Source organism: Mobula birostris, chromosome 9 (assembly GCF_030028105.1).
Source record: "Mobula birostris isolate sMobBir1 chromosome 9, sMobBir1.hap1, whole genome shotgun sequence".
In the NCBI taxonomy this organism is placed as follows: Eukaryota; Metazoa; Chordata; class Chondrichthyes; order Myliobatiformes; family Myliobatidae; genus Mobula; species Mobula birostris.
Window position 1 is genome coordinate 45,860,245 of NC_092378.1, and position 27,398 is coordinate 45,887,642.

General features: G+C 42.7%; 1 protein-coding gene across 10 annotated transcripts in view; it reads right to left on the reverse strand.

Moving 5' to 3' along the window:
- nrcama (neuronal cell adhesion molecule a) overlaps positions 1–27,398 on the reverse strand; it is a 421,555-nt gene that overhangs the window by 291,035 nt on the left and 103,122 nt on the right. The window contains exon 1 of one of the 10 annotated variants that reach the window (XM_072267966.1): positions 7,555–7,608. The exons of the other annotated variants lie outside the window; for them this stretch is intronic. The gene's annotated coding sequence lies outside the window, so the exon portion shown is untranslated. Of the gene's footprint in view, positions 1–7,554; positions 7,609–27,398 lie in introns of those variants that run through there. 10 annotated transcript variants of the gene reach the window in all.

Consider the following 27,398-nt stretch of genomic DNA (forward strand, 5'->3'; position numbering starts at 1 on the left):
CAGTCCATTCTTTCAGATTCAAACTCTTGCACATGCCTGATTGTTATTTGTTGATGATACAAAAGCTAACTGCTGGTGGGAGCTATGGAGAGGTTTCAGGAAATAATTGCCAGGTGAAGTCAATGGACAAGAACAGGACAGGTGGAACACCACACTGAAAAATCTGGTCATCCACTTTGATAGGGAAAAAAAAACATTTTTTTTTATGTGGTGAGAGATTGAAAGATGTTGATGGTCCTGTTCACAAATCGATGAGATTTACAATGCAGGAGTCTGACTACCTGGACATCCAGAATTAAGAATAGTTTATTCCCCACTGCTGTCAACTCCTGAACCAATCGCCTCTTTCACTCTCCCTACCTGCATTGATGTCACATCCTCATACTCTCAACGCTTCCTCTCAGTTATTGCACAGTTGTCACTTCACCATTGCTTTTCATACTATTATCTTTGTACATTCTGTGTCCTTCAGTGTATTTATTACTATGTATATTGTTTACTCAGAGCTTCATGAGAACAGGAAATTTCATTGTGATCTGGTGTCTACGACAATAAATTAACCCGATCTAATCTAGGAACAGCAAGGATTCAGAAGAGAAACTACATCTTGGCTACCATTATTGCAAAAAGATATCCCACTGGAATTATATGGCAGTCTGGTGAGATACACTCGGAAAACTGAATACAGGTTCTTCTCTATTCTTAAGGTGATTAGATGCTGATGTTTATGATGACTCACATGTTTCATAACTCCTTTTTTGCTGCTTCACCAAACACCATGTAAACTAACATATTCTAAGTGCATTTTAAATTACTATTTTGACTTCTCATTTTCCATTAATGATTAATCCTTCAAACTGGTCAGTGAGGGAATATTCCTTCCATGGTTTTTGCATTCTCTCATTGGAAACCTTCTGAGATTTCTTGTTCCCATTTTTTACCTTATCGCATTGATTTCTTTGTCACTATGGCATGAACATTAAACTTCAGCGAATTAAAAAGTGTGATGTCTGCACATCAAACAAAGCATGACACTGAACAAAGAACAGAAGACTGTAAAGGCAGACGCCGACATATGGACAGAGATAAGGACCCACAAGAGCAGCTAATATGACAAAGGAATAAAGAAGAGAAAATGACAAGAGTTAGGGAAATTCTAGGCAGTTTCTACAGTAGGTTACATGGTCGGCACAACATTGTGGGCCGAAGGGCCTGTACTGGGCTGTAAATTTCTATGTGTCTATGTAAGAGGGTACTCATTTTTTCCTCTCTATTCAGGAAGTAAAGTGAAGGTTCACCAAACTGATTACTTGCTGAGAGATATTGTCTTATAAGGAATGATTATGCTAACTTGTCCATCCTCTTAAAAGGTGATCACACTGAAGCGGAAAATTATTACAAAGCTTTGAAAGGTAAGAACTGACATGATGGTATCATTGGTTAATGTGTTCAGAGGCAGAGCTGGACAACACTAAAGCATCAGCAAATAAGTGACAAGTAATATTTATATCACTGTAGTGCCAGGCAGTGACTATCTTCAACAAGAGAGAGTCCAACTACATACCCTTGTATTCAATAGTCATACCATCCTCTAATCTCCTACACTAAAATGTGTTGAGTTGGGGCTGACCAGAAATTCAACTGGGCAAGCAAATAAACACCACAGCTACCAGAGCAGACTGAAAATGGTTGTCCTGCATCAAGTGACTGACCTCCGAACATCCCAAGCCCTTTTCACCATCTATCAGACACAAGTCAGGGGGTGTGATGGAATAATTTGCACTTGTCTGAAGTACAGATCCAACAAGCTCAAGATCTTGCTTGCTTAGCATCCCATCCACCATCTTCAACACCAAACACTGGCTCATAGCATGCCACGTCATAAAGAAAGCATGGTTATATATCTAGACTACCCTTATCCACCGGTGACTTCTACCAAGGACAAGAGCAGCAGGTATCTTAGAGCTCCACCAGCTGTATGTTTGCTTCCAGGTAATAGATCATGCGATTTGGAAATATGTTGCCCTTCATCATCTCTGGGTCTGTATCCTACCTGCCGCCGTGCTGTGGGAGCACTTTTAAAAGAGCAGCTCAGCACCTCCTTCTTAAGGACATCAGGATGTATAATAAAGCCTGGCTTTGCCAGCAATATCAATTGACAAAAAATGGACTAAATAAAAGGGACCAGCATCTCAAAACATGCAGTCAGCTTCTCAGGACTGAGTATGAGAAGAAATCTTCTAGTCCAAAGTACAATCAATCTTTGGATTTTTGAGTCGCAGTTACTGAGTATATTTAAGACAGAGACGGTTAGATTATTGGACATCATGAGATAGGGGGTGTTAATGCAGGAAAGTGGTTTGTGGAAAGATCAGCTAATATCCTTATTAAATGGTCGAGCTGGCACAAGAGACCAAATGCCTACTCCTGCTTTTGTTAGTTTTGAAACTGGCTTTGACTTCACTTTGTCACCTCTAGGATGCCCTCCAGCATCTCGCCACCTCTCTATGTCTTTCTATCTGCCCTTTACGTACTCTCAAAATCCTCATTGACCAAGTTTTCAGGCTCCGCCTAAACAATGCAGGGCCAACAGCATTCTGTATTTATAAAATGTTTGTTTACATTGCAAAGGATTGAAGGATGACAAGAGGAGTATTCTACATAATATATGTTGACACTAAAATAGTTTGTCAAACAAAATGTGAAAACTGTGAAGATCCTTGGAACATCTTCCAAGTTGAACGTCCTTTGAAAATGTAAGTTGCAGCTACTTTCATTGGAGCTGCTTCAAGCCACCAATACATTGGCAACATCACAGAGCCTGCAATGAAGAAATGAGACCTGGTGGTTTCCATAGAGATCAGAAGTGTAATGTATTACTTCATGGTTGAGATCACCAAAAAATGAGAAACATTGCAAATCAATACAAAGTGTTTCTTTCATTCTTACAGTGAGGAACTAAAATGATAACAACTGTCAGTCATTCCATCCTAAGCATCCCTCTCCCTCTTAAAGTGAGGTTGTGACATTTAAGAACCTGGTCAATGCAAGAACAATGCTGATGCATTCCTTTTACGAGTGGAGTACTTGAAACAACACTGACCACACTTTGAAAAGATTCCATTGACAGCAAAGTGTGAGGAGACCCTTAGATGAAGTCAGGCACAATACAAATAAATGTCCTTTCACAGGCTAGCTTCATATTTACACAGGAGTTAGGCTGGTTCTCACTCACTCAGTTTTGGCACAATTTAAAATCTTTCATGAACACAGAAACAGGTTAAATCTACTTGCATAGTCCAATTGACCAAATCAAATCAGAATTACTTCTGCCCATCGCTTCACTACAGCAAAGGATCCATTATAGCCTTTAAAAGCCTCATTTCTTTCTTTCCCGGGTCAAACTGGCCTGCAGTGCCCTGCTGAGCTTCAGTAACCAAGCAGACACTGGGGACTCAGTAGGCTACTCCATCTCTTCAAACTGTGACCTCGGCAACAGCTGCAGAGAAAGAACCCGGTTACCAAGCAAGAGGCAACGCTCTGGAGCAAGAGAGAAATGTACCTGCCACTGCAATTCACAGTTAACTTACTTTGCTTCCAGGACAAAGTGCTATTTTCATCCACTGAAGAGTCACCTTGAGACTTAGCATTTGTTGAGCTGTGTAAAACTATGCACATCAAGTTCTGGCTTTGCTATCTCGTGTCCTGCATCAACTAACTAAAGAGTTCAAAACAGACCATTAAATTGGCAGCTTATTTACATTTGCAGAGTTTGAAGGATTTGATGGTTAAATGATAACCCATCCAATATTTTCTGACTCTCAATAGCAGGCCCAGCTCCTTTATCAACAGATTCCATCTGTTTTCTATCCTTTATCACTGTGTGTCAATAAATGGTCATGCGACAAACAATTGCTTCTCTCACAAATGCCCAGAGGGGGACACAATGCCATGGATTGAACAGTTTGTTAGACTGATGACCTTATATGATCAGTGTTGTCAGAGCCAAGTGCATGTGCCTTCCCAGGGCAAACTTTACCACATACAGACCATGAAAGTGTCCTCAATCCTGAAGAGGGTTTGAAAGCTTGATCTACAATCCAACTATTTGCTTTCATCTGGCAACTGATCGTGCCTGGGGTCAGTGCCCATGTTATGGAACATCCACGAAGGTGCCAGGGAAGAAGGTATTTCTGGAACAATAAAAGCAGCCGTGAAACAGAGGAGGCTGAGGGGGTTTTAACTGAGACGTGTAAAGTTAAGTGGGACCTAGATCGTGGACAAAGGAGGGATCAATTTCCCTTAGCAGAAGGGTCTATAATTGGGAGGGGCGGGGTGGAGGTTGGAGGAGGATTAGAGGGAGATTAACAAATGGTTCACACACCCAGAGGATAGTGGGGGTCTGCATCTCATTGCCTGAAAAAACATCAACCTAGCAAACTGCCTTTTCTAAAGGCGCCCTTCTGGAAAGCACCGTACAACTATTAAAACAAAAACCTCACGCCATCTTAAAAGTTTGTTCCCCCAAGCATTAACCTGATCAACCATTCTATTACCTCAGTCACTGCACTGTAAACACTTTAAACCACTTTTAAGAGTGTTGTTTACATTGTAAATATCTGGTATTCATGTATTTGTGTTCATTTTATTCCATGTCGAGACCGCTAACTTTATTTTTATATAATTCTTTATAATTGTTGAACGTAGTCTTTTTTTGCATGTCACCTTGACCAACATACCACAGGAAATTTCTAACACATGTAAATATATTCCAGTCAAGATCGCACCAGCATACAATGACTCAACATCTTCCAGATAGCAAATCTTTCCAATTATTATACTTTCTCTATGCCTTCTGTTTGTTCTTTTTGTCTTGTTTGTGATTTGGAAACTGTTGGAACCTATAATATACAGTTTGAATATTAATCGAAGAGTCCAGTACTGTGCTGTGTCCCAGGAGCTGCCTCAGGGAGATCAGAGATGGGGGGCTGAAAAGGTCCAAGAACACAAGCTGACTTGTGGAAAAGGCCAGAGATGAGGCACAGGTCATGAACAACTCCATTTCAAACCGGTGAAGAAGACTGAAGCATCAAGGTGAACGCGGTGGGGTCAGCGATGGCTCCCAGAGACAGTCTGCAGCTGAATCGGTCTGTTCGGCCTCAGATCAGTGCGTTTGACCCAGGTCAGTAGTCACTCTTTATGGAAGAACTGAGCCTGTGCAGCTGCTCTCCACTTTTGCAGAAGAAAAGATATTTCTCATATTCTGAGAGTTATGTGATTATTGGACTGTTCTTTATATTGGTTTCCTTCGGTTTTTGGTGTTTTCTTTCCTGTGGATGATTGGCGGGTGGGTGATCTGTTAATTTTTTGTGTGTAAGGAAGGGGTTGGGGGTTTGGTACTACTGTTGCTGTTCTTTTCTGTGAGTGACGGAGTCGGGGATTGTTATGTGTAGGTTGTTATTGTGGCTGTTTTTTGCTGCAGTTGAGGGGGGTTTCGAGGTCTGCAAGTTTTATTTTGTTTCTTTCTTGTGCCACGGGGGGTGGGGGAAGAGTTGATGTCTTTTCTTTCATCAACCCCCATGGTCTTTCTGTATGTAATGGCTATCTGGAGAAGACAAATATCAGTTGTATTATACACGCATACTTTGACAATAAAATGAACCTTTCTATATGGTGAATAAAGTTGATCCTTGAAAGGGTGGTGGAGGCAAAACACCAATCACATTTAAATAGTTCTGCAGCATGTACTTCAAGGTCTGTGACCTGCACATCTATGTACCTTATTCAATCGTCAGGCAGAAGGTCCTGCCGTGAGCCAATTAAAGGCAATCCCTTAAGGCTGACACTGACTTGCTTCCATTCTAGCCCTGCGGAACGGAGGATGGTAAGGCTGATTTTCTTTTAACGGGGTGACAATAGCATACCAGCTCCTGCGTGGTCCTGGCAGTGTGAAATGTTGGTCTGATGACTAGGTCCAAGGTGACCAGAGAATAGCTCTGCTATATGAACATTGACACAGCCACAGACACACAAACAATCTTGCCTGGACCCTTTTTCCTACTTCCCTCATTTCTCCTTCAAAACTAATCCCCACACTGCTTCATCCCTCCCACCTCTATCCTGCCTCCTCTCATTCTTCGCACCCATCCCCATCCAGCTGCCCCCACTTCGCTCACACTTTTCCCTCTCCTACCCATCACAGGCTCTCCCTCCCAGCTCCACCAGAGTGAATCCACCTCCACTTACCCTTACCCTCCTCAGTGATACCCTCCCCCTGCCCAATTGCCAATCACCCTCCACCCATATTGTACCAACAGCCATAGGGTTATGTAGGATACTTAAACTGACAAGTGGGGCATCCACACAAGTCTTACTGTTCCCCAGCAAACACCTGACTCTTATTGCTACTACCAGAAACATTAGCTTCCTGGTCAATATTTTCCTAAAATCAAAGATAGAAATGCATCAGCCAAGAAATTGTAAAAGTACACATTGAAATTATGCTGTGCCAGTTCCCCCACCCTGGTAGTTGATCGACCACAGGTCCCTGGGCACACTGTGTGGTACACAGAGATCTGGAGCAATTGCAAAGATCTCTCTTTTGTGAGCCTCTCTGCAGTGCACAGCAGTGATCATAACGGATGGGGCTGGGGAGCAGGCTGTCAGTGAGGCGGGATGGAGACAATTATATGAGAAGACGAGGGGAGTGCGGGAAGTGGACAATTAAGTTGTGAGGAGAGGGGTTGGTCATGGAGATAATCGGGGGAGTGGGCTGGAAGTGGGCCAGGGAAACAGCGGTGGTGGTGAGCCAATCCAGGATAGCACAGATGTGATTAGGGGTGGGCGGAAATGAAGGTGTGCCTACATCAGCAGGTAGGAAGACTTCAGAAGAGAAGAGATAGTGGCGTGGTGAAACTGTCACTATGGAAACAAAGGTGAGACCCACCATGGATATCCAAGACTTCTCAGCAACAGCTCAGGAAGGATCAACTCCTTGAATTAACAACACATCAGCGCTCAGCCCTCAGTTAGGACCAAAGCCCACATTTGACATCATTGGATATACCTAATGGCCACTAATCAGGGACAATTACATAACTACTGGCATTAAAAATACTGAACTGCATGACAGAAGTTCCACCCTATTATATGGTCACCGCTACTATGCGCAGGTGTGTAGTGAGAGCTTGCTTGTGAAAACGGGTTCCATGCTTCCTATATTAAAACAGTCCGGGTACACATCAATGGCTGCAATGTCTTCTGGGATATCGTGGGACGACAATAGATGCCACCAAGTCCTTCTCTAGGGTATTCCCTTTTGTTTCTGTTTAGCTCCGACGACAATAGCTCGCACACTGGATGTCGATTTTAAGCCTCTCTCCTGGGACAGTCACTTTATGTTATCGCTCAGTGGTCTGTCAGGCACAAGACACAGTAAATGTCATGTTGCCCCCCCCCCCCACCCCGCTTGTCATTGGAATCCAATCCTTAAAACAACACAACAGTCTCTGGTTTCATACAGGGTCTGCACTGTAATCAGAGTAGGGTACTTACAAACAGTTTCCGTCTGGGAGAGTAACAAGATCACCTACAACTCCATCAACCATGACTGCAGCCACTGAACGAACCACAAAGTTTCGCAGCACAGAGGCAGCAAGACAGAATAATCAGAGGGTTGGTTCTGCTAAGATACAATATACACCCAGTGGCCACTTTATTAATTACAGGAGGTATCTAATAAAGTGTTCACTGAATTTATTTCTGTATGTCTATGGTCTTCTGCTGCCGTAGCCCATGCACTTCCAGGTTCGACATGTTGTGCGTTCAGAGATGCTCTTCTGCACACCACTGTTATAATGTGTGGTTATTTGAGTTACTTTCGCCTTCCTATCAGCTTGAATTAGTCTGGCCATTCTCCTCTGACCATTCTCTACTGCACAGGATCAAGGTAAGCTGCAGAGAGTTGTAAACTTAGTCAGCTCCATCATGGGCACTAGCCTCCGAAGAATTCAGGACATCTTCAAGGAGCTATGCCTTGAAAACACGATGCCATTAACAAGGCATTTTCGTCCACAAAACTGCTGCTCACTGGATTTTTTGTTTTTCGCAGCATTTTCTATAAACTCTAGAGACTGTGCGTGAAAATCTAAGGAGGTCAACAGTTTCTGAAATACTCAAACCACCCCATCTGGCACCAACAATCATTCCACAGTCAAGGTCACTTGGATCACATCTCCTTCCCATTCTAATATTTGGTATCTCCGCCATGGACAGTCCCAAGCGCCCCCATCCCATAAAAATACAGAGCCACAGAAGCTCCAAAGACCTCATCCCTGAGTGAGGAAGGATCTTCAAAGATGAGCTACACCTCAAGACAACTTGAAAGACTGGCCCAAGGCAGAGGGCTCCGGTGAACTGCTATGCCCAGTAAGGGTGATGTGTTTAAGTAAGCAAGCTAAGGTTTAGTCTGAGCAACATCTGAACCTCTTGCCCATGTCTGCATGCTTTTATGCATTGAGTTGCTGCTACATGATTGCAACTCAATGGCAATCTATTGCCCTTAGTGGACTGAATGAGAATGGAAACTTGTCTTGGGCATTACCACTTGATTCATGTGTAATACATCCTGTCAATGACCACTAAATTCTATCCCTATAACTGGTCTGCATTTTTGATTTTTAAATCAGAATCAGGTTTAATATCATCCACCTATGTTGTGAAATTTGTTAACTTTGTGGCAGCAGTACAATGCAATTCATAACAATAGAGAAAAAAAACTGAATCACAGCAAGTATATATTTATTAATAGTTAAATTAAGTAGTGCAAAAATAGAAATTAAAAAAAAGTAGTGAGGTAGTGTTCATAGGTTCAATGTCCATTCAGAAATCGGAAGGCAGAGGGGAAGAAACTGTTCCTGAATCATAGAGTGCATGCCTTCACTGAAGGTAACAATGAGAAGAGGGTATGCTCTGGGTGAAGGGGGTCCTTAATGATGGACGCTGCCTTTTTGAGGCTCAGCTCCTCAAAAGTGTCCTGGATACTTTGGAGGTTAGTACCCATGATGGAGTTGACTAATTTTACAACCTTCTGCAGCTCACTTTGATCGTATGCAGTAATCATGCCCCCCACCCCATATCAAACAGTGATGCAGCCAGTTAGAAAGCTCTCCACTGTATATCTGTAGAAATTTGTGAGTGGTTTTGGTGATATACCAAATCTCCACAAACTCCTAATGAAATATAGCCACTATCTTGCCTTCTTTACGACTGCTTCAATATGCTGGGTCAAGTTTAGGTCCTTAGAGATACTGACATCCAGGAACTTGAAATTGTTCACTCTCTCCACTTCAGATCCCTCTATGAGGATTGCTGTGTATGTTTCCTCGTCTTATCCTTTCTCAAGTCTACAATCAGGTCTTTGGTCTTACTGACATTGAGTGCAAAGTTGTTGCTACAACACCACTTAACTAGTTGGTACATCTTGCTCCTCTTCACCAACTAATGGGTGTAACCGAGCGTCACAACTCTTAGAACAACTGCTTTGTGCAATAAAGGATTTATATGGCAGGTAGTTTAAGATAAGGCTTGGCCTGAAAAACTGAACACAGATACTCTGCAAAAGATGAAGAGAGAAAGATAGAGAAAAGAGAAACATGTAGAAGGATGACATAAAGGGAAGAGAAAGGAAGTGAGAGGTGAGAGAGAAGAGTTATAAACAAGTAGGGCAGCCATGAGGGAGCGAGAAAAAGAAATGCGAGGAAGAGAGTAGGAAGACTACATGAGAAATGAGTTATGGAGAGCTGAAAAAAGTCAAAGACAAGAGGACATGAGAAAAGAAAGAATAAGTGAGCAGAGACAGATGTTAGGTTGGAATTCCTGCTCAGCTATGAAAACAGTCTTGAAGAAACCTCAGAGAGGAAGACAGAAGAGAAGGAGGAAGAGCAAAGTGATGGCTACGAGGGAGGAGAGGGAAGAATGAGAACATAAGAAATAGGAGCAGAAGTTGGCCACCTACACTCAAAATCTTTCCCACCAATTGGTAAGAGCAGAACTGATTTTCTATTTCATTATAATTTTTCTGTTCTTCGTTATATCTTTGGATTTCTTTAATATTCCAGAACCTATCAACTTCTAGTTTGATTGCAATCAGCAACTGACTCTCCACAGCTCCCAGCACACAGAATTCCAAACATTCACCACCTTCAGAGTAACGAAAATGATAAGCTGTTATTAATGATGAGGCATCTCAGAGGTCCAAAACCTCTGGGTTATGGTCTCGGCAATGCTTCGGTTCTGTATATGGTACACGTGGGGGAGGAAAAGGGAGATAAGATAGAAAACTTTGTGGAAGATAGAGTAAGGGAAAAGATGGAAGTGACCAAAAGCCAAAGAGCAAACAAGTAGATACACAAGTGGGTATCAGGGATGAGAGAAGGTCAAGAAGATACCAGAGCAGAAGATATTAAAATCAAAGTCAGAAGACAAGACAGTAAAACTGTGATCAGAGCTGTAAGAAAGCAAAGAAGTAGCAATGTGCCTCACTCCTTAAACCATTAAAACTTAGCCCCTGCATCATCTTCAACTATTTCTTCTTCAATTATTTACCCAGCACATTCTTCAAAGACCACCACTCTGGAGTGCAAGATAATTATTAATGCTTTGTAATAAAACAATTATGTCAATATCTCCATTTGCAGACTCTTTGACCATACAAAACGATTAATTCATGCTTGCTACACTGAAGCCCGTCATGACTTTGAACACTATTAGCAAGTCCTCTCTTAAATTTCTGTTTCAAGAACTATTTCATTTTTTCTGGTTTCTCCAAACAACTGAATTCATTCATCCTTTTAGTAAATCTCCTCTATACTCACTCAAAGCCCTTGACATACTTTATAAAATACAGTACCCAAAATTGCACACAAAACCCAGCTGGGGCTTAACTGATTTAAAATCGTTTATACTCAAAGAAAAAAAAAGTTAATCGTATTACATTCTAAAATACTAAATATATGAATACCATAAAATCTTACTTTCTGTTGTCAAAGAGTCATTCAGTCATTCGACCCAGAATTACTAAAAATATCAAAACTAAATATATTCTAAAAATATTAACGTGCCAATATTTTGTGGAAACACTGCAACAGTTACAATAATTTTTATTTTAACACAGTAATAGTTCTTCATAAAGCAATTATAATACATTGAAAATGGAAATAGACAAAATGTCTAATTAGATTTGCAAACTGCTTTCAGAACAAGATTGAAAGTGTTCTGAATCTATCAGAGTATTCTGACTATGAAAACTACAGGAATATTTCCCCTTGACACTGTCAAACATCAACAGAAGCTGGTGGGGAAGGTCAAAGGTAGAAAGTGAGATGAGGAAGATGCAAGTACTTGCTGCCAGATTACATCTTTTAGCTGGGATATTGAATAATACAGGGCACTGACGTCTTTAATACTGGCACACATTATGCTGATTTCCTGCCAGGAGCTGCATCCCCTGGCACTGCGGCTCAGCCTTTAGTTTGGAAGCTGACAGCAATATGCTCTCAACTGTGACCAGCTAAGCTTGAGTGGCGGACCGACTTAGGAATCAAGTGTGCAGAGACCATCTGGTTGGTGTTATGCCTTCTGACTTTATACAACTGCAATTAAGCAAAAGGAAGGCAGCTTTCTCAAGTGTCCATAAATTACCCAAACCTCAAAATGCAGTTAGAGAACAAAATAATTTAGAGAATTGATAGAACGGTTACACTATAAAGTGTAGCAAAGATGGCGGCAGGGCCAGTTGCAGTGGCCACTTCAACTCCAGCTCAAGGTGTAATTATTCATCCTTTTTGTCTTACAATTACAAAACACTACTGGATATCAAGAACACCACGTACTTCAAGCCTACCGAACTAGCGAGTTGCTGGAGAGCAAGGGAGCTGCACAGCAAAGGCTCATTGCGTACCATGTTGTCACCTGTTACCCAGCATCGAAAGTGGTGTGCAAGGTTAACAGTGAGCTGGGATTTGTGTGAGACTGAAGATGAAATCTTGCAAGCCAGCTCTCTGCTTTCGAACATTCAGACTTATACAACCCATTCAACCCAGTGAGTCCATTCTGGTTCTGCTTAGGGGCGGTTCAGCTAGTCCCACCTCACACAGCCCTGCCTTTCAAATAACTGTCCAGATCCCTTTTGAATACTACAACTACACTTGTCTCACCACCACCCCCGGCAGTGTACTCACTGGGTAAAAAGCTATTACCTCCTAACTTGCATCTGCCTGCACTGCACTTATTCTGTAGCTGTTACACTTTACTCTGCACTCTTATTGTTTTGAAACTAGCCCAAGGCACTGCGTAAATAGCTGATCTGCACGAACATTGTGCAAGACAGCTTTTCACTATACTTTGGTACATGTGACAATTGTAAACCAATTCAGAATTCAGGTGGATCAAACCTGGTACCGGTTCATTTGTGGACATAGGTCGGTACTTTAGAACACTTGTCAACCTTCAGAGCCGCCTTAATGGACAAGCCCATTTCAAAACAAAATTACAATCTAATAATGACCAGTGTCTCAATCTGTTCTATATGGGCTTCTTTCTCCTTGTTTCCATGGTACATCAACTATATTGTCAGTGAGATGAGATGTCAATTACTACATAAATGTGGACAAAGACTATTTGAAGTAGAATGGAATACATCTCCATCAGCTGTGTTTGAAGTCAAGGCCACCGGGCAAACATCACTCAGATGAACCTTATGTGATATTTTAACAATAGGCAGCTGTCAGGGTGATTGAAATAGCCTACATATGCAAAGTTAACATTTGCAAATATCCTAACTGAGAGACAGTCGCTGTGTTCTCACTGGATAGGGAGGTGGTCTTGAATTGCAGAGAGAGACATTATACACTGGGGCAACGTGAAGAGGAGGGGAGATGGGAAAGAAAATTCTCACTGAAACAAACTACAAAGCCATGCTCAAGGTTGACCTTACTGCTCAAGAACGATTAGAATTGACAGACTGGCCAGGAGCAGTTCTTTTTAGAAGCATAAATTGAGACTGGGGAGAGATTCTACAGTTTTGGAGTAGGAAGTAGGAACCTTGATTTCAACAACCCATAACATAAAAGTGCCTTCGGCCTACAAAGCAACCCAATATCCTCCCCCTCGGTGGAGAGGGTAGCGAAAACAAGACCTGGGCAGGAAAGATTCTGGAACTGGAAATAAGGGGAATTTACAGAAGGATCTGTGGATCAGACACAGGGTAACTGAAAGCAGTGGTGAGGGACACTGTCATTTTCAGATGCAGGCCAGGACAATGCACTATATAGGTTCCCAGCTGATTTCTTACGAGCTCAGCCAGAATGCCATCGACCTGCACCAGAACTGAAAGGACCTTGGTGAGACTGAAATTCGAATATCTTGTACAAATTTAGTCTTCTCATCTACTTGCCAAAGAGGGAGTAAATGGAGCCATAACATTATGGCCACTTAGCACCACAACAGACATTTTTGTTCCAGTTGACTCTCTTCCTGCACAATTTATCTTTAATTTATGGTATGTGTGTGTGTGTGTATGTGTGTGTGTGTGTGTGTGTGTGTGTGTCTATATATATATATATATATATATATATATATAAAAAAAATAGTTTTTATTGCTGTGTGCCTGCGATGCTGCTGCAGGCAGGTTTTTTATCTCACTTGTGCATCCATGTTCTTATGCACATGAACAATAAACTCGACTTTGACTTTGAGATTCACTGGAGTGCTTCCAAAAATAACAAGTCTGCCTTAAGAGATGAGAATAGGCTTGCGTTCTTAAAGGTTATCAAACTCCTCGACGAGATAGAGGCAGGGTGGATGCTTTCCCCAGCTGAGCAGTCCACAATCAGTGCATGCTCTCAATCTCAGAATAAAATATACTGTTGAAGGTGGTGAATCTGTAGAATTCATTGCCACAGATGGAAGTGGAAGTCAAGTTATTGGTTACATTTAAAGCCGAGGTTGATAGGTTCCTGATTAGTACGGGTGTCAAAGGTTACAGGGAGAAGGCGGGAGAATGGGGTTGAGGGATAATAAAAGCCATGATGGAATGGCAGACTTGATGGGCTGAATGGCCTAATTCCACACATAAGTCCTATGGCCAAGATTTAAAAAAAATTTTCAACTCAGAGTGGCAAATCTTTGGAATTCTACACCTGAGGACTGTGAAGACTCAGTCCTTGATTGCATTCAGCAAAGAGTCTGATAGATTTCTGGATTTGAGGGGAATTGAGGAACACGGGGATAGGACAGAAAATGGTACTGAAGGTGTTGGTCACGATGAATGGCGGGGTAGACACAAAGGGCTGAATGGACCGTTCTTGCTTCCATTTCTTAGGTGCTTAAAAGTACATTACAGAGAAATTTGGAACAGGCAACACTTAAGAGGGAGGTAGTGCGACAGAGAATGTGAAATGGAGAGTTGGATCAGAGCATTTTCTTTACAGATAGATGGCTTTGAGCAGGGAAGGGGAACAGAATGGGAATGGAGTGAGAAAAGCAATAAGACTAAATGTGGGGCAAAGCCTAGTTTTGATAGCTCTGGTTTCTAAGCAAGATATGCAACCAATTCAAAGCTCTGTTGGCTGCCGATCCCTGATTCTCTTGGTCTAGGTATCCCTAATTAGATTAATTAGATTTTCTGATTAGCAACAAATAACATAGTGCTGATCTACGCCTTACTTATAGTCCTTTAAAAATTCAACTTATTTCTATGTTTTTCTCATTTTGAGAGAAGTTTGATGAAAAGCGTTATCACTGGCTCACTCACATTGAGCTTGACATACTTAGAATAAAAAATAAGCACCTTTTGGATTGTTTGGACTAATCCTACTCCGATACCTATTTATACTTAAATCATTAAGATACACAGAAACTGAAATCCTGTTGAACATGGCAATAAACAAAATAATCTGCTGATGCTGGGATCAAAGCAACACTCACAGCATGCTGGAGGAACTCAGCAGGTTGGGCAGCATCAGTGGAAACGATGAGTCGACGTTTCGGGCCAGAACTCTTCATCAGGACTGAAGAAAGAAGGAGGGGGAAGGATTTGAAGAATGCTTGTAGGTTCAGTTGAAAGACCAGTAGCTTGAAAGACAAAGGGGTGGGGGAGGGGAGGCAGAGACATCGTAGGCAGGTAAACAATGGGTAGTAGAAGAAGGAGGTGGAACCATGAGGAAGGTGACAGGCAGCTGGGGGAGGGGGCAGAGTGAAGTAGGGATAGAGGAAGGGAGAGGGAGGGAATTATCGGAAGTTGGAGAATTCTATATTCATACCAAGGAGCTGGAGACTACCTAGGTGGTATATGAGGTGTTGCTCCTCCAACCTGAGTTTAGCCTCATCATGGCAGTAGAGGAGGCCATGTATGGACATATCTGAATGGGAATGGGAAGCAGAGTTGAAGTGGGTGGCTACCAGTGAGATCCTGTATGTTGTGGCGGACAGAGTGGAGGTGCTCAACAAAGTAGTCCCCCAATCTGCATCGGGTGATGGACTGGAGGTGCTTGACGAAGCGGTAGGGGGATTGCCCGACCTGCTGAGTTCCTCCAGCGTGCTGTGAGTGAACATGACAATAGTTGGCTTTTCCTACTGAAATAAAACATGAATTAAATGCGTATTGCAATGAGTAAGTGCAACATGTCTGAACTGCTTCTCCATAGAGTCATGGAGCACAACAACACAGAAAAAGACCCTTTGGCCCATCTAGTCCATACCAGACTGCTATTTGCCTAGCCCCATTGACCCACACCTAGACCATGACCGTCCATTCCCCTCCCATCGATGTACTTATCCAAACCTCTTGTAAATGCTGCAATCAAAACTGTATCCACTACTTCCGCTGGCAGTTTGTTCTACACTCGCACTACCCTCTGAATGAAGGTCCCCCTCAACTTCCTCTGAAATATTTCACCTTTCACCCTTAACCTATCACCTCCAGTTATAGTCTCACTCAACCTCAGAGGAAAAAGCTTACTTGCATTTACCCTATTTATACCCCTCAATTTTGTATACCTCTATCAAACATCCTTTCACTCTCCTACACTCCAGGGAACAAAATCCTCACCTCTTGAACCTGTCCCTATAACTCAGGTCTTCAAGTCCTGGCAACATCCTTGTAAATTTTCTCTGTACTCTTTCAATTTTATTGGTATCTTTCCTGTAAGTAGGTGATCAGAATTGCACATAATGCTCCAGATTTGGCCTCACCAAAGACTTATACAACTTCAACATAACATCCCAGCTCCTGTACTTAAAACTCTGATTTATGAAGGCCAATGTGCCAAATGTTTTCTTTATGATCGCAACTACCTGTGACATCACTTTCAAGAAATTAAAGATCAGTATTCCTCAATTCCTCTGTATCACATCACTTGGTGCCCTCTGCTCACTGCGTATGTCCTACCCTGGTTCGTCCTCCCAGATTGCAAGACCTCACACCTGTCTGCATTCAATTCCATCTGACATTTTTCAGTCTATTTTTCCAGCAGGTCCAGATCCCGTTGTCTTACAGTCCACTATGCCCCCAATTTGATGTTACCTGCAAATTTGTGGATCCTGTTTACCACATTATGAACCAGGTCATGGAGACAGATGACAAGCAACAAAGGACCCAGTAGCACACCAGCAGTCACAGTCCTCCAGTCAGAGAGGGAACCAACTACCACCACTCTCTGGCTTCTCTCACTAAATCAACATTGAATCCAATTTACTGTCGTATCCTGAATGTCGTGTGAACTGCACCTTCTAGATCAGCCTCTCATGTGGGACTTTATCAAACATCTTGCTAAAGGTTATGTAAACAATGTCCACTGGCTTTCCTTCATCAACTTTCCTGCTACCTTCCTCGAAAACATCTATAAGATTGGTTAGACATGAACTACCATGCCCAAAGCCATGTTAACTATCCCTACTCAATCCCTGTTTATTCAAATACTTAAATATCCTGTCCCCTAGAACATCTCACAATAATTTACCTACTACTGACATCAAGCTCGCTAGCCTATAATTTCCTGGCTTATTTTTAGAAACTTTCCTGAACAATTGAACAACATAAGCCAACTTCCAATCCTCTGACACCTCACCCACAGTTAAGGACATTTTAAATACTTCTGCTAGAGCCATTTTAATTTCTGCACTACACTCCAACAAGGTCCAAACGAACACCTTGTCAGGCCGGGGACTTTTCCACCCTAATTTACAGCAAAACAGCAAGCATCTCCTCGTCTGCAACCCAGATACAGACACACATCCATGACCTCACTATTTTTTGCCTCTGTGTCCTCCCACATATATACAGATGCAAAAAAATCCATTTAAGGTCCCCCCATCTCTTTTGGACCTTCAAGTGAACCAATTTTGTCCCTTGCTATCCTTTTGGTCTTAATCTATCTGCAGAAGCTGCTGGGATTTTCCTTCGCCTTGTCTTCTAGAGCAATCTTGTGCCTTCTTTTAGATTTCCTGATTTCCCTAAGTGTTATACTCAAGTGCCTTATTTAACTCTTTGCTGCCTATACCTGCCATACACCTCCTTGCTATCCAGGACCTCAATATCATCCAAAACCAAGGCTTCCCATCCCTGTTAGCCTCGCCTTTTACTCTAACAGAAACATATATTGTACTTTCAATATTTCACTCTTAAAGGTTTCCTAATACCAAGCATCCCTTAGACAGAAAACAACCTATCTCAATCCACACCTGCCAGATCCTTTCTGATCGCTTATAAATTGACCCTTCTTCAATTTAGAATCTCAACCCAAGGGCTAGTTCTATCTTTCTCCATCATTATCTTGAAAATAATGGAATTATGATCACCAAATCATGTGTTCCCCTACACAAACGTTTATCACCTGGCCTGTTTCATTCCCTTATAGGAGATCTGATATCACACTCTCTAGTCTATATAGTAATTAAGGAAATTTTCCTGAACACATTTGACAAACTCTATTCCATCCAGCCCTTTTACACTATAGAAGCCCCAGTCAATAGATGGAAAATTAAAACCACTTTGTTTTTCTTGCAACTGTCTGCGATCTCTCTCCAAAAATTTGCTCCTCCAAATCCCACTGAATACTGCTTGGTCTATAATATAATCCTACTAACGTGGTCATCCCTTTCTTCTACCTCAATTCCATTAATATAGCCTCAGTAGATAAGCTCTCCTGTCTGTCCTGTCTAAGCAATACCATGGTATTTTCCCTGACTAGTAATGCCACTCCTCCCCCTTTAATCCCTGCTGTTCTATCATTCCTATAACAACGGAACTCTGGAGCACTGAGAGGCCAGTTCTGCCCCTCCCACGATCAAGTTTCACTTATGGATACAAAATCATAATTCCACATTTTGATCCATAGTCTACGCTCATCAGGCTTACATACAAGTCCCCTTGCATTGAAATAGACACAGCTTAGAACATTACTCACACCACGGTCAACCTTTTAGCTCCTGTCTCAGTGTTTAGGGGTAACATCTACTTTCTCCCTAGCTGCCCAGGCATCCTGCAACTCACCTCCCTGCAACTTCAGTTTAAACCTGCCAGAGCAGCACCAGCAAACTTTCCTGCTAAGATATTGCTTCCCCTCCAGTTCAGGTGCAAACCATCCTGTTCGTACAGGTCCCACCTGCCCTAGAAGAGAGCTCAATGATCCAAAAATATGAAGCCCTCCCTCCTGCACCATCTCCTTAGCCATTATCCTCCCTGGAATGTGGCACAGGTGGCAATCCTGAAATCACTACCGTATCAGTCCAGTCCTTTATCTAAGCTCCTAACTCCCTGAAGTCACTTTGCAGGACCTCATCACCTTTCTTGCTTATGGCACTGGTTCCGACACAGACCACAACCTCTGGCTGCTCACCCTTTCAGTTAAGAATACAATGAACTTAATCCAAGATGTCCCTGATCCTAGCACCTGGGAGATAACATACCATCGAGGAATCTCTTTCTCATCCACAAAAACTCCTGTCTGTTTCCTCAAACCAATGAATCCCCTGTCACTGCTACTTGCCTCTTCTCCCCACTTCTCATGTGAGCCAGACGCAGTGCCAGAGACCTGACTTCCAGCTATATTGGACCCTTTCCAGGGTGTCCCACCTAGAAAACAATGTCTCATATGCCAGGATGTTGTACATTGACTTTAGCTCAGTGTTTAACATGATCATCCCTCAGAGGCCGGTGGGTGAACTGTCCATGTTGGGACTCAACACCCCTCTCATAACAGGATCTTGGACTTTTTGACAAAAAGACCCCAGTCAGTCCGAGTTGGCAACAGCATCTAAAGCTCCATCACGCTGAACACTGGTGCTTCCCCCCCACCAAGGCTGCAGTGCTCAGCCCACTGCTGTTCACACTGCTGACTCACGACTGCACTGCCAGATCCAGCTCAAATCACATCATCAAGTTCACTCCAGTGGCTGGCCTCCTCAGCAACAAAGAGAGGAGGTAGAGAGGCTTGTCAAATGGTGTGAGAACAAAAAACTGAGTCAGGGATAACTGTGGACTTCAGGAAGGCACAGGGCAACCACTCCCCATTGCACATCAATGGCTCTGCCACGAAGGGGGTAAAGAGCACAAAGTTCTTTGGTGTGCACATAACGGACAATCTAACCTGGACCCACAACACCTCATTAGTCAAGAAGGCACAGCAATGTCTACACTTTCTGAGGAGATCAAGGTGTGCAAAGCTCCCCACGCCCACTCTAACAACTTTCTACAGGAGCACCATCGAGAGCATCCTGTCTGGCTGCATCATTGTTAGTACTGAAGCTGCAAGGCATTGGATCGTAAGACCCTACAGAGTATAGTAAAATCCACTGAGAGGGTCACTGGGGTCTCCCTCCCCCCTATTTGTGGCATTTATCGGGTGCATTGTATATGAAGGGCTTGAAGAATTGTTGAGGATCCCGATCACACTTCTGACAATCTCTTTGACCCACTACCGACAGGATGGAGATACAGAAGCACCAGGACTATGTTACGCAGGTGAGAAACTGCTGGAAAGTTCAGCAGTCTAATGAACAAGGAGGCAATTAAAAGAGAGAGAGGATATGGTGCAAGCTGAGACACGAGCTGGGAAGTCACCACGGTAGCAGCTCAGAGCGGTTGAGCTAACGGACGCTGGAATTTTGGATGGATTATAAGAAGTCGATCCTTCGGTCTGATAATGGCAGAGGAGACACGACACGAGTGAACTGAGGAAGCTACCCGAAAAACCACTGGTGGAGTTTAAGACCACCACGAGGGTGGAAGCGATGGACTGATTAATTTTGACCCGTGATTACCAGTGCGGGTAAGAGCTTGCCTGTGGGGGTCTGCTGGTGGTGAACCCGCTCCATGGGTTAGTAGACCGCTCCCTAGAAGGGGCTCTGTCCATTTGTGTCTGTGTGGGGGTCACACAAAGTGACTCCGAAGACTTCGGAAGCAAGAACAACTAAAGCTGCCAACTTGAACATCAATACAATTAACTCTCTCTCTCTCCATCAATTCAACTCGACACAACACAAAGTGAACTAAACTGCTTAAACTTACCTGACACCGTACGACTGATATCTACCTAGTGGACTATTATTTTTGTATCCACATACACATTTACGGATATATATTTATATTTTAGTTTATAACCTGTATTGTATTATTCGGTTTAATGATATTCATACGTAGTAGTAATAAATATAGTCTTAATTTATAGTAAACCAGACTCCAGGTGTGTTCCATTTCTGCTGGTCCTTTTCAACCCGTCACAGGGTTCGTGACATCTAGGACTGCCAGACTGGGTAACAGCTTCTTTCCTCAGGCTGTGAGACTAATGACTACCCTGTCTCCTCACTCGGACAGTGAGCTGTGATTGTTTACTGTACTGTGTTGCACACTAGATGCACTTTGAATTATATTTTATTAACTTATGTGTGGTAATATTTTGTTTTAGGTGCTGTGTGGTTTATGTTTTGTGGGTGACCATGGTTAACAGAAATGCTTCATTTTTTTTGTATATTTGTACAGTCAGATGGCAATAAACAAACTTGAACAAGAAAGACCAGAAATAATATGATTGCAAACTTTTTTTTCTTGAATGACAGAGTAGGATTTTTCAGCTGCAAGGAACCTGCAAAACTCAGAGAGAAAAAAATGTAGTTATATAGGGAAAGAGCATGGGAAGGCGTGATTGAATGGATTAAATTTTAAAAGGGCCAGTGTAGATTTAAAGGACTGAACAACCACGTGTGCACACAGTTGCAGATGTAAACCTGAGGTGTTGAGGCTGGAGAGGAGGCATCTGAGAAGGAGTCAGACAAAAGAGCAGTAAACACCTTTCAAAACAGAAACACTGGTGCAGCAGATTGATCAGGGAGGCTCAGTGAGAGGCAACGCCAGCAAAGATGCCAGGAAGTTTTCATTGGAGCAGTAGTCAGTAGGTGGGCAAGATACTCTGCAAAGCCAGTTAGCAGAGATGAAAAACCCTGAAATCACAGAACAAGGAAGCCGAATCCCTGTAGAGGAGAGCACAAGTTATCCAGATGGATACACTAGGCTGTGCCATATGGACCTGCTCATTTGTGGCAGGGTTGTGAGATCACACAATTATATAAGCGGCAGTCTCCCACAGTCATGCTTACCTCAGTATGTATAGTGAAACTTTCAATTACCTGAAACTTTCTGTTGTCATTTCTTTTAGCTCACATTTGCCGCCTTCTGAACTTGTCCATGCAGAGCAGGAGTGTGCACGACTGGAGGAAAGCTGAGAAGCACTCCTTTGCCAGTAATCATCCAAGAGAGATCATGCTATACATGTGTATGACCCATGCTGGGGAGAATGGAGGAGGAGAGGATGGCGGCGCGATGGCAGCGTGCGCAGCCTCTCCAGTGATGAATATCTGTTATCTGTCAAGTAGGAGACCGTGCACAGCTCTGATTTGATAGAGACAGACGTGAGAGTATGGAGGAACATCTGGAAAACTTCTGAAATGCCCGCTTCGCGTGTGGTAACCGGAATCTCCGGAACAGAAGGCCCAGAAATCCCTGGCTTTGTTTCAGCGGCGGGGGCGAGGTCGAAGGTGCTCGGCAGAGGATGGCGCTCGGGAGGCTGTATCGGAGGGGCTGATCGGAGGCTCGAAGTTTTCCAATGGATGGACTCAGTGCTGGCTGTGGTCAGCTGCTTCCAAGGCATTGGCAAGTTGACGGTGCCTGGAGGTTTATGGTAGGGAGTTTCTCCCTTTTGCCACCTGCTATCGGGGATTCGGGAGTCGATCGACTCGGGGACTTTTGAGACTTTTTTTTTACCGTGCCCATGGTTTGTTCTTCATCAAGTTATGGTATTGCTTTGCACTGCTGTAACTATATGTTATAATTATGTGGTTCTGTCAGTTTTGGTTTGTCCTGTTTTCTGTGATATCACTCCGGAGAAACACTGTATCATTTCTTAATGCATGTATGCATTTCTAAATGACAATAAAAGAGGACTGAGTGTTCTCATAATCTAATCTAAAAAAAAGTAGCCATGCCAGAAATCCAGCCAGTGCTGGCTTTCAGCAAGCTGTCTTCCTGTCAGCCTTGGTCCCCTGGATTCCTGTTGCCCTGCCTCTCTCTCCTGCTCCATCATCTTCCTTGCTCCTACTCTCTCTTCTGACTCCTCAACCTCACTCAATTTATTGGTCCCACAGGCTACAGTGCTTTGCTGTTCCTTTGGCCTTCAACTTTTATGTCCCAGAGTAGAATTATACATAGACCATTTCTGAACCACAAGAGGGTTTATGACCATAGTTCAATCCTATAGCTGACTAGAGCAGGACGAAGTGCAGCAGGTCATGCAGCATCTGCAGAGAGAAACGAACAATCAACGTTTCAGGTGGAGACCCTTCATTTGGGCTGAAGGTTTTGATCTGAAACACTGACTGCCCATTTCACTCCACAGATACTAACTGACTCTTCCAGTATTCTGCTTTTTGCTCCAAATTTGAGCATCTGCAACCTCTTGCTTCTCCATGCAGCTGGTAAGCTTGCTCATCTGTGGTCCTCCAGTCCTTGCAAATTTAAATTCCACTATCTGGCCTTGCATGCCAGCCAAAGACAGGCTCCCTGGGTGAATTAAACTCTCACTTGGCTTGCTCGATCCACCACTTCAACTGCTGCATTGGATATTATTACTCTGTTAGTGCAGACAGAAAATTGAACAGCAGATTTTCAGGTCGGGGTAGAATAAGGCAGGGTGGACATCACATTGACACAGTCATCTCAGGCATGGATTAGAGATCACAGTACTGCCTTCGAGTCAGGAAGTACAGGGTGCAATTTTTACTTTGGCACGTGACAGCATCATCCAGATCGGCAAACCTACACAGTCATGAGATACTGCTGCACCCACAGAGACAATGATACTGAAAGTGGATTAAACAGAGCGCACATCTACCGTAAAAGAGCAGCAAAATTCCGCCTGGTTTTGAAGCCGATATTTATCTTTCAGTTAGTGCTACAGTACAAGTGGTTATCTACTCATTGTCAAATTGTTATTTCAGCCATCTTTCTGTGCAGAGACCAGGTAATGGATTTCCAACTTGGCAACGGCACACCAAAAAGGTCGGAGATCTCTTCCTAATGGAATGATTTGAATCAGACATTTAAGAGGAACTCAGTACCACACACACAAGGGCAGAAGTGGAGGGGCGGTAAGTACTCCCCATGGAATGCACGCCTTTTCTCCAGGTCCTCCAGTTTCCTCCCACAGTCCAAAAGTGTACGGGGTAGGTTGATTGGTCACTGTTAAACTGTCCCGTGATCGGTCAAGGCTAATCAGGTCTGTCAGGGGTTGTTGGGGCAGCATGGCTCGAAGAGCCCCAGCAGCCTACTCTGCACTGTATCACCAAACAAATAAATAGACTGCACTCTAGTAATGCTCCTTTGAAACTATCCATTTTAAACTCAAGAGATTTAACAAGAAATATGATAATGGCTTAATAAATCAGACTTACAAAAAGCATAATAATATTTTTCAATCCTTTCCTTGACCAGTAAGATATTCAAGAGGGACATAAAATAGTAATGACTTAGGCGTTTTGTGCTGGACTTTGAATATTATTAAGAATATTAGTGGCATCTCAAGTCCATGGATAGCACCATCATCTTTAAATCATTTCGTCACCAGGACAGTGGCAGACAAGAGACCCAAGTAAATTTCCAAAACCGCACCCTGGAGTTATCCACAATCACATTTCAGAAGGATCAATGGTGGACTGAGTTCCTGTCATATTGAGTCACCCAGCTGGATGTTAAAGACAGAGATACAAGAGAGTGCAGATGCTGGAATCTGGACAACAAATAATTCCCTGGAGGAAATCAGCAGATCATTTGGGTGAGCAGCATCTGTAGGAAGAAAGGGATATCAATGCTTCGGGTCAAAATCCTTTATTATAACTTGATGCTGCTTGACTACTGTGTTCTTCCAGCAATTTAACAGTTCCTCTGGAGGTTAAAGACCCTAGGTCAGTGGTTCCCAACTGGGGTCCACTGACCCCGCTGTTAATGGTAGAGGTCCATGGCATAAACAAGATTGGGAACCCCTGCCCTAGGTTAAAACCTGAGCTTTGGCTCCAATTCACTCCCAACATTGCATTAGCTATCTGAATTGACTTTGTGGCTGCTATTTGCATAATCGAAAACTTATAATCATTCACAAGGCAATGCCATGAGGCACAAGTTCAGAAAAATGTTTCATGCATTTCAAAAAAAATTTGTGAATACAATTAAGTAATGCAGTTTCTTAGCACAGATGAAGATGAGTTTCCTCACAAAACTTAATCATCTTAATATGTCTGGCTCTCCATCTGGTTCTTTCATTTCTGAAAGTAACTTAAAAGCCATATTTAATCATTTACTTCTCTTAATAGAATAACTTCTCTGAAATACAGCTATTAAATTGTATCTATTTGCCTCCCAGCTCTTCAGACAAACTCACTGCAGTAATTAATTCAATCTGCAGCTGTGATCAGTTTAGTGGCAAGATCATCAAAGATCACCCGTAATTTGATTTGCATTGGATGTAACTTGCACTTGACTCTGGCACCTCTAATGCTCGTTTGACTGATTATAGTGGCAGAAAATAAACAGTGCTACACAGCAGAATCTTGAGAACCTCCTGTCACTTTATGAAGAGGCCCTTGACCAGTGTTTCACCCTTCATCAAGGCAAAATAGATTCATTTCACTGCTGTCTGCTGGAAATTGGTCTGATGTAATTTCATTGTAGCTGCAATCTATTAATAACTGTATGAAGTGTGCCACAACATGATAAGAGGCTATAAGGTTTTCCTTGGTTTCAGATTAACTGCTTAAGAGAATATGACTGATTATATAATACAGTAAACCTTCAAGGCATAACATTATTGATTGTAACTGATAGTCTCATCTCAGGCAATTAAAATGACATAGGTCTATTTTGACTTCCAATACCGTGATTCTAAAGTTGCTAGAAGATGTGTGGTTAACAAGATTAATTTATTTCCTCCCATGCTTTACAACGGGTGATTCCACACTTCAAAGAGTCAACCAAGCAAAGCACAAGGAAAGACCAAAGCCACGAAACTCTACCCCTCAAGTGACATCTTACTTTTATCTCCTCTCTCCACTCCTTCCTATTTCCATCGGCACACTACATCAGAGAGAAGGGCAGATTTATTGCATGCAGTATGTGTTCCCAGAAGATGAAAGGCCAAGATAGAGTGGACACAGAGAGGATTTGCCACCACTGGGAGAGTCCAGGACCAGAGGGCACAGCCTCAGAATAGAAGAACATACCTTTAGAACAGAGATGAATATGAAATTCTTTAGAGGGTGGTGAATCTATAGAATTTATTGCCACAGACCCCTGAGGCTAAGTCATTGAGTATATTTAAAGTGGAGGTTGATTAGTAAAGGTGTGGAAGGTTTTGGGGTGAAGGCAGAAAAATGGAGATAAAAGGGAAAATAAATCAACCATGATCAAAAGGCACAGCAAACTCAATGGGCCAAATGGTCTAATTCTGCTCCTATATCTTATAGTCTTATTAGTGCTCCTTCCTATTAAGGGAAGCCATGCAAAAAGGTGCTACATTCTCCATCCCCTCTCCACTCATTTGGTCAAAATCAACAACAATTCATTACAAAATGTGATGCAAAATAAACAACCGAGCATAACTTTATGTCAAGCTATCAATGTATTCTCATCTAATTCCCATTATAAAACAGCTGAGTAGGTAACTCCAACACAAATATTCCTCTTGGCATCTTGCTCACCTTATTCAAAGCATACCAAATAATGATGCCAAAGTGTCTTCACTATGAGTACTTGTGATATGACTATTACTGGCTTGTGCTTTGACAATTCCTTCTCTAACACCTCAGTGTGTTCAAATCTTATTATTTCAACACCCTCTCCATCTCTTCGCACCTCCCTATTTTCTAGTGGCCTCCATTCCCAGCTTCTTGAAAACACAATTACCACCATCAAGCTTGGCTTATCCAGGCCTGAGCTCGGGAATTCCTCCTCACACTTACTTTCCAACCTAGCCACATCATCACCAAATTTCTGAATCAGGAAGTGGGGTGGTGCTCATGCTCCTGTTTGCATCTGTGGAACTGAGGTTGAGTGCTTTGAGGGTTTCAATTTCCTTGGAGTGAACATCATGGATAGCCTATCTCGGTCCAACCGTACAGATGCCATGATTAAGAAAGTGCATCAAAAACCTCTAATTTCTTAAAAGTTTGTGCAGATTCAACATGTCATCTAAAACCCTGCCAAACTTCTACAGGTGCACTGTGGGACTATCCTAACTGGTTGCATCGTGGCCTGGTATGGAAACACCAATGTCCAAGAATGGAAAAGCTTACAAAAGCTGCAGCCCAGTCTATCACAGGAAGAGCCCTCCCCATCATTAGGCGCATTTACCAGGAGTGCTGTCACAAGCAAACAGCATCCATCAAATGACCTCCCACCATCCAAGGCCATGCTCTTTTCTCACTGCTGCCATCAGAAATTAAGTACAGGAGCCCTGGGTTCCACAACACCAGATTCAGGAACAGTTATTATCCTTCAATCAACAGGCTTCTGAACCAGCTTGGATAACTTCACTCACCTCAACACTGAACTGATTCCACAACCTAGTTTTCACGGACTCTACAATTCATGTTCTCAGTATTATTCATTTGCGTATTATTATTATTGTTTGCTTTGTTTGTATCTGCATAGTTTGTCTTCTTTTGCACCTTGGCTGTTCATCAGCCTTTGTGTGCAGCTTTTCATCAGTTCTATTGTATTTCTTTGTTCTACCGTGAATGTCTGCAAGAAAATGAATTTCAGGGGAGCATTTTGTGACATAAACATACTTTGATAATAA